Below are 10,775 nucleotides of genomic sequence, written 5' to 3' on the forward strand. Positions count from 1 at the left end.
TTGAGCTTTAAGAAAGAGATCATTGCAACTATATGAGCTCTTCCAAATAACAAAAAAGAAAGAAAGCTCCCTGTGGTGAAGTTGTCAACTGTATATATAAAATCTTCCTCCCCTTCTTCCAAGGGGAAGAAGGCAACAGCGGGTGTGTAGCTGCACAGCCAGAGACTGTTTCTTCCTCCATTGTAGTTAGATGTGGTTATGTGAATAAGTTCTCCCCAAATGAATGTGAGCAGACATTAAAAGTACAATGTCTTGTGCTTGCTTTGGCATCACAAGACTGTACTAAAATTGGAATAATACAGAGAAGATTAGCATGGCCTCTGAACAGGGATAACACGCAAATTCATGAAACATTCCATTTTTTGTGCAGCGCCCCAGCTTTCTCACACCATTTGCTGATTAGCTCAGAAGAAACAATGAGTCAAAGCATAATGTATGGTGTGCATAGCAAAAGTATGACTTTTCACTCTATTAAAAAAAGTGCTATGTCTTTCTCTTCATAGAGCATGTGTGCCCACGTCACTCTTATTATTTCCTGCTTGCTGAAACATGGACGTAGCTGCAATCTTGTTTCAACCATGCAAATGGAGCAAAATCCTTGGTGGTGACTTAGCCTCAAATTAGAAGGAACCAGGGTTCCTGAATGACAATGAAGATTAGACTCACCTGGCAATTTGGAACTCCCATCCTTGACTTTTATATATTAAGTGGAAAACTATATTAAAATATAAAACTGTGCATCGAGTCACTTTTTCAAAAATGGAAAAGATAAGCCATAAATTGAGAGAAAATATTTTTTACACATATAATCCATAGAGATTAGTATTCAAACAAATTTTAAAATTTGATGAATCATTAAGAAAAAGATTTTAAAAAGATGGACTTAAGCTATAAACTGTCGTTAACATTGACGGGGTTCAGGACATGCTACCCTCAAATATAGCACCTTAGCATTTTGAATATTTTCAGCTGAAGGGATTAGAGGAAAAAAAGCAGAAGCAAGAAAATCACTCTGACCTCCTCCCCTCCCCTTGCCCTTCTTCCCTGAAACAGGTCAAAAACTTTTCAGTAAAGGTATCCTGCCTTTACCCAGAGAGAAAAGGAGCATCCTTATCTCCAAAGGCAAAGGGAGCCAAGAAGAATTCTAACAAACAGATCTTGCTAAGTGTCCCCAGTTTACTACAATTACCTCATACTTCTTAACCTACTACTATATTCTTCCATGATTGTCCATTCTTCATTAAACCTAGCATAAAAATACACAGGTCTAACTATTTGTGTGTGTGTGTGTGTGTGTGTGTGTGTGTGTGCGCGCGCGCGCGCGCGCGCGCCAGGTGGGAGGGGGAGGGGAGGGTTAATTTCCCAATGAAGGCTCCCGTGACACATAAAACTTATATTAAATAAATTTGTATGCTTTTCTCCTGCTAATATATTTTCATCAGTTTAATTATCAGACTCAGCCAGGTACCCTAAAAGGTTAAGGAAAACTTTTCCCTCCCCTACACTAGTCAATCAATATATATACTTATATATACTGTTGACAACAATTCAACAAAATATATATTGAATATCTACAATGTATTAGGCAATACTCAGGATGCTGGGGATACAAAGATCTTATATTTGTGAAATTTAAATTCTTGCAGATACGCAACGCACAAAAGTGGAGAATGCAAACAACCAATAAACATGAAAAGATTCTCATTGATTTTCAGGGAGATGTGAAATCAAAGCAGCAATCAGATGCAATTTTTAACCTATCATTGAAAAAATGTTTAAGTTGAAAAATATCAGATTGGTGGGGAGGATTTTGAAAAAACAGGAACTACTAGGTGTGGGGCACATGATGGGGATTATAAATCACTAAAGTAATATTGAAGGACATATTGATAATATATAATAAATTTGAAGATGCGTTTATCCTATATTTGCATTTTCCTCTCTAGGTATACAATGTTTTACGTAAGGTTACATACATGTATTGTGAAATTGTACAAATATGTAATGGAATGATAGAACATCAAATTCAGGGTAGTGCTTAATTGTGGAATGAAAGGTGGGGAAGCATATAAACCAGGGATTAAAATGCATTGGCAACAATTTATTTCTTTAGCTGGATAGTGGATATTTCTGTACCTGCTGAGCTATTCTTTACATATTCTATATACTTTGCATGTCTTAAACATTGAAAAAAATTGGGCATACTCCAAATCCAATCAAGATCAGAAAGACATGATTGGAATGTTACATTACTAAAAGACAGAGGTCTAATGAATGGCATTTCATTTTCTCAACAAAAAGAATGTTTTTAACAATCTTGAGCTGATCTGTAGAGCATCTATAAAAGGAAAACAGCAGAACAAGAAATTGTTCTCATAGAATCTGGAAAGTATGCAGGGGAGAAGATTCCATACCTGTTTGACTTGATTGTGTACCAGGCAATGAGCCTTCAGAGTAATATCTGGCATGCTCATTGATAGTAATATTTGTCACTGCAAAGTAACAAATATAAAAACCGAAATCTCTCTTTATAGCTCAGAGGCACCATAGGGTAAGGATCTTTTCTGTTTTGTTCACCTGTGTATCCTCAGCACACAGCACCAAGATTGACACATAATGAATGAAAACTGATTCTTAAGAAATGGATAAATGAATCTTTTAGGTTGTTTCAATCAACTTTGGGTATATTTAACATTTTAATTTCTAAACTAAAGACTAGGCCTTGGAATAGATGACCCTGCCAAGATAGCATGAGAAGCCTGTGGACAGGCCACCTTGCCTTAAATGGTGACTCTTTGGCATAAGGATTATTCTGAGCAGAAGGTACTGGAAAATTAGCAAATGCAGGAAGAGGCTTTCTCCAAACTCCTCTTATCTGTCTCAAGACAGATCCTGTAAAATAACTCAATTGTTATAAATCACTTCCCCAGGGGTTTCATCAACCAGGTAAGATTGACTCAGTCATTACAGAAGAGGAGACTAGAAGTCTAGAAGATACCATACCCTGATATACTTCGTTACAAACTATCATATTTTCCATCTATTCTTCTAAAGGCTCATTCATCCTTTTTCAAAATCATTTACTCTCCCCTAAGAGGCCTAATCCTCCTTTCCCTTCCCCTACTGAGATGGTATATTGAAAAAGGGCCTGGTTGGGACCCCCATAGTAGAGGTCTCACAGCATCCCCGGCTTCACTTTTCCTTGCTCTATAGCTTAACAATAGATTGTCCCCAGCGGCTTGACCCAGGGCTTGCAACGTCCCTTGCCATAGACTGTACCCCTGTCCTCATGCTTACTGATCACAATCCTCCTGGTCTAGCATTCTTTCCAGACTACTCTCATCTTTGTTCCTGGGTTGCTAATGCCACTGGAGGACCATGTTGCCAGAAAAATGGCTCCATGAAGCACAACAGACTCTCCCCCAACCCCCCGCCCCATACCTGGAACCTTCACGTAGTCTCTGGAATAATGCCCAGATATTTCCTTAAATACCCTAAGCCAGACTGAGAAGCCAAGGTAGTTTTGAAGGTGTTAACTTGCTGCCTTCTCAGATCACCTGTGCTCTGATAAGAAACGCTTATTCTAAGGATCTTAACTCCTGTGTCAGTCTATTGGCTGAGCAGCAAAGGCAGCACAAGCCCCAGACTTGGTTGTCCTCCGGTTTCAATATAATCTCTGAAATTTCACTGCTTTTGGGGGTATTCACTTTTTATTCCCGTGATGCCCCTATGCTCGTAATGTTAAAAATTAATAAATTTGTAAAAAAACAAACTAATTGAAAACAGACTCACAAATATAGAGGACAGTCTAGTGACTGCCAGAGGGGAGGGAGGTTGGGGCTGGGAGAAAGGAATGAAGGGTTAAAGTAACACAATTAATAGTTGAAAGATGGTCATGGGGATGGGGAGTGCGACATAGGGAATGCAGTCAGCAGTAGTGTAATGTCTGTGTGTAGAGCCAGAAGGAAAACAGAGTAATAAGGGGGATTGTTTTATAAACTATATAAATGTCTAACCAGTGTACTGTATACTTGAAACTAATAATAAAATAAAATACATTAAAAATTAATAAATGCGTATACCTTTTCTCTAATTAATCTGCCTGTTATTGGTTTATTTCATAGAGCCAGCTATTGAAGCTAGAAGGGTGGAAAGTTCTTCTTCCTATACCCTCTTCCGGCAAAATGTCATTCTTGTCACTTTTCTCCTTCCTTTTTTCCCTCTGTTCCTCCTCTCTCTTTTCTCTTTTTCTCTTCCCTGCCCCCCCTCAACCCAGTGCATTCTTTAAACTCTAACACTTTTGACTAACATTCCTAAATGCAAAGGAGAATTTTGAAAGAGGAAGCTGTTGTAATCCATTTCCTAAACCATTCATTGATTTAATTTTACATCTGAAAAAGACTTCAATGTTCAGTAGTTAAAACAGTTCATTGCTTAATTTTATAACCTGCCTAAATGTTCCAAAAATAGTTTGGCTATTAATGAATGAGCCTTTACAAATATTTACTCTGCATTTGTGTTTCTGGTAGAATGCCAATGAGAGGCTCATGGTAATGCAGAGGCCTTCTGGGTTAAGATGGTGGACAGAACACAACAATTTAATTTGGTTCCCTCCCTAAAACTACAATAGGGGGATTTAAAAAAAAAAAAAAAAAGACATGAAGGCTCAAAGATGGGGAGGACAACAATAATAAGCCTTTGGAAGCTGAAAAGGAAATTGATTGAAAACTAACTTAGAAAAAGCTGAATTCTATGGCAACAGTGTAGAAAATTGAAAACAGACAATCATATTGCAGGATCACTCACAGATTCAAATTCTTCCCCCTATCCTCTCCCTGGCTCTATTGTACTCGATGACTATTTCTCCCTGCCTCCAGTAGAAGTTGGAATCTCTGGGGAGGATAACATTAAAGTCTCTGGATTGGGGGACAGCAGGCACCATTGAGAGCATTGAAACCATTCAAAAACGGATGTTTACATGATCACATGCATCCTGCACACTAAAGCTCCACCTCCTGCTCCACAGCCCTCATCAACCATTCAGTTCCCAAATTATGGCAGCCAGATCTTTACCCTCTAGACAGGAGATTGGCAAACTTTTTTCTAGGGAAGTCTGTGCAACCCAAGAGAGAGGAAGTAGATAAAATGACATTTAGGATTGCCCAACAAATAAGTTGCCCTACAGTAACCTCAAAATACACAAGAGCTCTCCTTGTACACAGAACTTCCAATTAGTTCTTAATCATGAGGAGAAAACCAAAGATCACCAGAACTCTAAAGAATGTCTCTGTCATGCAAGATAAAGCTAAAGAAGCAGAAAAAGCACCTTAGAGAAAGAAAACTTTACAAAGAAATAATGTTTGTTTAGTCAAAACTTCCCAGAAGAGACCACCAAAGAAATCTGTTATGATTACAAAAATAAACACCAAACTTAGTTTATTAAAAATGTGCCAGGCAAGGGAGACACTGGCCAGATGAAGTCAGTCAAATGGTCTCTGAGAAGCTTTGACACTTGAGTTTTATAAAGTTTCATTGGGGAGGAGTTAATCAAAGAATGGTTTTAGGGCGGAAGTTGGCCAGGGTGGGGGAGGGGCAGGAAGGAAGGGTAGGGCTAGAACAGGAAAGAACTGGTCAGATTTTGCAAGTGAGCTGAGTCTCTAAGGGCTTTGATAGGCGAGGCAAGGCAGTTGTGAAAAAGTCTGTGGTTTTATCTTTCCTAAACGCAGGGTATAAGCTGAGCTGTTGCTGAAATTGTTTGTCTGTTTTGCAAATTGTGGTTTCTAGGCAGTTTTTCTGTTTTTCAAGTTCTGGTTTCTGTAGTTTTCCATTTCTCAGTCCTGAGAACGATAAGAGAAAACAGCGCATCCTTAAAACAAAAACAGGGCACTATTTTCAAAAAGAGGAACATTGATAGAACAAAGAAGAGCCTTTGGAATTTAAAAATATGATAAGAAATGAAAACAATAAAGAACTGAAAAATAAAATTGAGGAAATTATGGAGGGAGAATAGCAAAAAGATAAGGAGATATGGAAATAGAAAAAATAAATCAGTCTGTGCAGTCTGGCAGTCAAATAATAAAATTTTCAGAAAGAAAAAACAAGAAAAGAAATTTTTTAAAAATGAAATAATTCAAGGAAAGTTCTCAGAACTGAAAGACGTAAATTTCCATATTGAAAGAGCTTATCATAATGGATTAAAATTTTTCTACACCAAATCATTTAATTGTGAAATTTAAAACATTTAGGACAAAAGAGGAGATTCTCAGGTTTCCAGAAAAAGAGACGAGAAAGAATGGGGCACAAGAAGGAAGAGCCAAAATCAGAATTGCTCTGGACTTCTCAACAGCACCATGGTGTAGGGGAAGAAAAAGTTTTCTTCACCTTCTTAGAGTCCCTAGCTGGAACTGAAAATTAAACTGACAAAGACAGATTAACAGAAGAAAAACAAACAAATTTTATAGGATTTTTACATGTACATGGGAGCCTTCACAAGAGAATGAAAACTTGAAGAAGTGACCAAAAGAAGAAGCTTTTATACACTGAACAAAAATACAATAAGAAGAATTAATTATAAGACAGAGGGGCTCGGGCTATGGGTAATAAATGATGAAGAAGTAACAATATTTGTTTATACAGCCCTAAGTTCCCTGTCTGTGGTGATAAGAATGTCTCTCTTACTCCAGTTACAGGGAGGATACCTTTCATGTAGAAGATCTAGCGCCTGCTCTCAGGGAAGCAGGATGACATGGTGGTGGTTGGGGGATGGTTGTCACAGTGACCTTTCTGATTATGCTGTTTTCTCAAACTCCTTCAATTCGAGATACTCGATATGCCAAGATGCCATATTTTGGGGTAGCATATCCTGAAACTCATTATTAGAAAGCTAGAAGACAGTTCAGCAATGCTTTAAAAATTCTGAAAGGAAATTTATTTCAACAGAGAACTCTCTATTCAGCCAAATTATCAAACAAGTGCTAGTGTATATAACAAATTGCAAAGAATAAAAAAATACTTTTCACACTCCCTTTCGAAAGAGACTACTGGAGGATATGTGCCACCAAAATGAGAAAACTAAGAAATATGAAATGTAGGAAACGGGAAAGAGGCAAAGGGAATACGCGAGATGATAGTGAAAAAAAAATCACGAATGGAAACCAGGTACAAATGTGGAAGGCAACTGATTCAGATTGGAAGTGATGTAAGTCAAGATGTTACTGTTGGGGGTTATCTAAATCTGTTGTTGCCCTGGTGGCGCTACAGTGGCCTCGGCTCTTTCCGCAAATGCAGTAAAGAATTACGAATCAGCAAAATTTAGGAAAAGTTGAATTTATTAAAGTACATTTCAAGAGAGCAATGAGCTATGCCAGAGATGGCCATAGCCCCACAGAATTTGGGAAATGTACTTTATATAGGCCCTAGATGGGTGAGTTTTTTGGGCGGGGTACTAGATGTTTGGCATGTGAGGTCCTTTTGATTGACACTTGACTATTATATAACTCTTTGTCTAGTTGCATGCAGTCACCCAGAATTCAGTGTTATAATTAGATTCATGAACTTTTGAGCATATGTATGATATTATAATGATGGTATCATGAGACTAAGGTCAAGCAAGGACAGTGCTGTCATATGCTAACTATACAGGCATTTGTGGTCGGCCTAAACCAGTGGTTATTTTGTGGGGTTTTTTTTTTTTTTTTTTACTTCCTTGTATTTCAGGATGTAAAGATGTTTTTAACCACAAAATGGGTGTTTGTGGTAGGTCTTAAGGGCGGTCCCTGGGTTGGGCCTGCATTCCCCTCATCTACCTAACTGCCTAACAAAGAGACAAACATGTCGAGAATGTCATCTTCATGTTTAACTGGAGGTCAGAATCTTGTCTGCATTTAGCTGGTTTCTATTGTTTGCCCCTTCTCCTTGCCGGCCTGGATCAAATGAGAATCTCTATTTTACCTCACAGAAGAGTTCTGCTTTGATCCATCCACTCTTGATACCTAGACATAGGCCATAGTTAGCTGGATGAAGTTCTTATAAACTCTCGGAAGACACTGTTCTACCTTGGACGTTTTCACCAAACAGTGGCAATATTTTATTTTTCTTATCTAGATAGTTCTCTTCTTGATACTCAGTGTTTTACATCCAAAAAGTACAGTAAACTTTTTTCTTAATGTATGGCAAATGACAAAGTAATTGAATTGCCTAAGGTTTGGGGTCTTGTTATTGCCAGAATTGTGAATGAACAACTGAGTCTACACAGTTAGCTTGCTAAGAATTCTAGAGATCAGGGAACCAAATGCCAATTACTTTATATCATAATTCTCATTACAGGTTTTTTCTTATATTGTTTAGAGATACAAAAGTAAGTTGTAAAAGTTATAAAGAAAAGCAGAGAAGTAACTAATATAAAAATCTCGAGAAAAGGACGAGGAGAATGCTTTAGGAAGAAGAGAGGGAGATGTAAGGTCTTTCCTCCTTAATTTTTAATTGTTGTCCATTTACTTCCTAGAAGACCACCAAAAAGCCCCATTGATCAAGCAAAGCTAAGTTTATTAGGCATACTGCAGTAAGGAAATATACCACTTTGGTAGAATATTAGTAGCACCTCAAAAGGAAAAGTCAGGAGACAATATTTCTCAGTATGTTGAGATCTTGCTTGCAAGTATATCCTCTGTTTGACTCAAACTCTTATAAAAATTCTCTACAGATTTAGGCATTCTTAGTTGACAAAATGTTTCATTCTAACTTTTCCTTTCACTGTATGCATGACCTTATCTCTCATTATTATTTCATTTGTGAAATATACATATAGATTATATCCACAATAGGTTCTTATTCTATTTAGAATCTGTGTTGTCAAGACCCCTTCCTACATTAACCTCTAAATCAATGTGGGGTTATTTTTTTGTTTTTTAGTCAATAATTTTAAAACTTTGATCGACGCCTATAGTTAAAGTTCACTTTTATATCACCACCCAGTAAAGGCATAGTTGCATATATAATTGAAACAAAAGTTTCATGAGATAATTACAAGATAATCTTGCAGTACACTATGATATTTCTTATTCTATTCATTTCAGTTATATTCTAGTTCACTCAATTCCACTTCATTTTTTGAAAGTCCTGGTGAAAACCCACCATATTGGTTTTGCTAACCTAAAAAAAGTCAAGATAAGAGACAACAAACATTTGAGATCCAAAAAGAAATGTAATTCTGGGAAGCAGTGATTCAGGCAGAAACCCAAATAGTGTTCTGATTAGGAGACAAAGGCAAGGAGTACTTATGGGGAAGGGAAAGGGAACAACTGCATCAATAGAAAGAAGACATTTCTATAGGTGAAGATAAGCTAACATAGGGAGGCTAATTCTAAACAAATGTTTTTAATTTTCAATTTAGTAATCTTTAATCTGGTAATCACAATATCTGCTTTCTTGTTATCTTTGCAGATAGTTCTTTGAGATCAATGTTGATTTAGGCCCAGTTCGAAGATTATTTTGCCCTGTTTTAACATCCCAAAGGTTTGAGGCACAAGACGTGCAAGGCATTTCCTCTGGGATGTCACTCTGGCTCCATTTTAGAGTGGCTCCATTTATATTATTTTTTAATGCTCTCTACTACTTAGCTACATCTCACATTTACCATCTGAAAAATTTGTATAATTATTTGGTTCAACAGATTATAATTTTCATTCTCAATTCTTAATTTGTGTCTTTCTTAATTTTCTAGCACATGGAGATTCTCTATTTATCATTTTAGTGAATACTTATGACTCAACCTGTTCTCCCACCCCTCCAAAAAGGGCAGCTTGCTGCCAGCATTAATTTAATTTTACATAACCACACTCTTTGAGGCTGAAGCAAATATGACTGGTTTTCAATGTGAAAATAAAATATAAAAACTCTTCTTGGAGTTATTTCTAAACAGAACTCGTCTCTAATTCTAATGTAATAGAAATGTATTCATAAATAGTATTCATCAAAGAATCTTCAGCTAACAACTGTTCGAGAACAATGTTAACATTATGCATAGGAACGCTACGTTTTCTAGGATTTGAGATTTTCAGCAATTAAGAATTACTATATTTTGTAAATGGAAATACCACTACTAAAAACAGAATGCTGTAAACAGAATGATATCATTTGTTTCCAAAGACTATCGATATACTAGAGTGATGTGAAAATAATAAAAGTGAGATATTTCGTGGCAAACTTTGGGGGTAAGGTCAGGGCCATAATCCGTGATTTATCTCAGGGTAAATGCTGAAGCTATAAATGCCACTGGTGAGTATTCTCAGGGCAAATGGGAAATGGGTTAATAGCATTATAGTGAGAGAATGTCATAATTTCAGTCTTGTGAACTTTGTTGAGATTCGCCTTATGGCCAAATACATATTTAGTTAATAAAATTTTCCTGTGCACTTTGTGTGTTTTTTGCAGTCATCATAGTGTTCTGTTTCCATTATGTCAAAATTTGTAAATCATACAGGTCAAATCCTCTATATTCTTGCCGAATATTTTCTATCAATTACTAGAGAGATATATATTAAAGTCCTCCACTATGACTATAGATTTATGTGTGTGTGTGTGTGTGTGTGTGTGTGTGTGTGTGTGTGTGTGTGAGAGAGAGAGAGATTCTGTCAGTCTTTGCATTATATGTATTTCAGGCTATGATTTTAGACACTTATAAAAGAAATTCATACCTAGGCCAAAAACAATGAAATTACCAAAAAAAAAAAAAAAAAAGTCAAAGAGGCTATCATAAAACAGCAGCAAGGAAAAAA

At 36.8% G+C, this 10,775-nt stretch overlaps 1 non-coding gene across 1 annotated transcript; it reads left to right on the plus strand.

Moving 5' to 3' along the window:
- The first annotated feature begins 262 nt into the window (after nucleotides 1-262).
- On the plus strand, nucleotides 263-365 carry LOC111741849. Its single transcript, XR_002781109.1, has one exon. It is a non-coding gene; the product is annotated as a U6 spliceosomal RNA (small nuclear RNA).
- Nucleotides 366-10,775: the final 10,410 nt, after the last annotated feature.

This window comes from Pteropus vampyrus, unplaced genomic scaffold, assembly GCF_000151845.1.
Source record: "Pteropus vampyrus isolate Shadow unplaced genomic scaffold, Pvam_2.0 Scaffold82, whole genome shotgun sequence".
Taxonomy (NCBI): domain Eukaryota; kingdom Metazoa; phylum Chordata; class Mammalia; order Chiroptera; family Pteropodidae; genus Pteropus; species Pteropus vampyrus.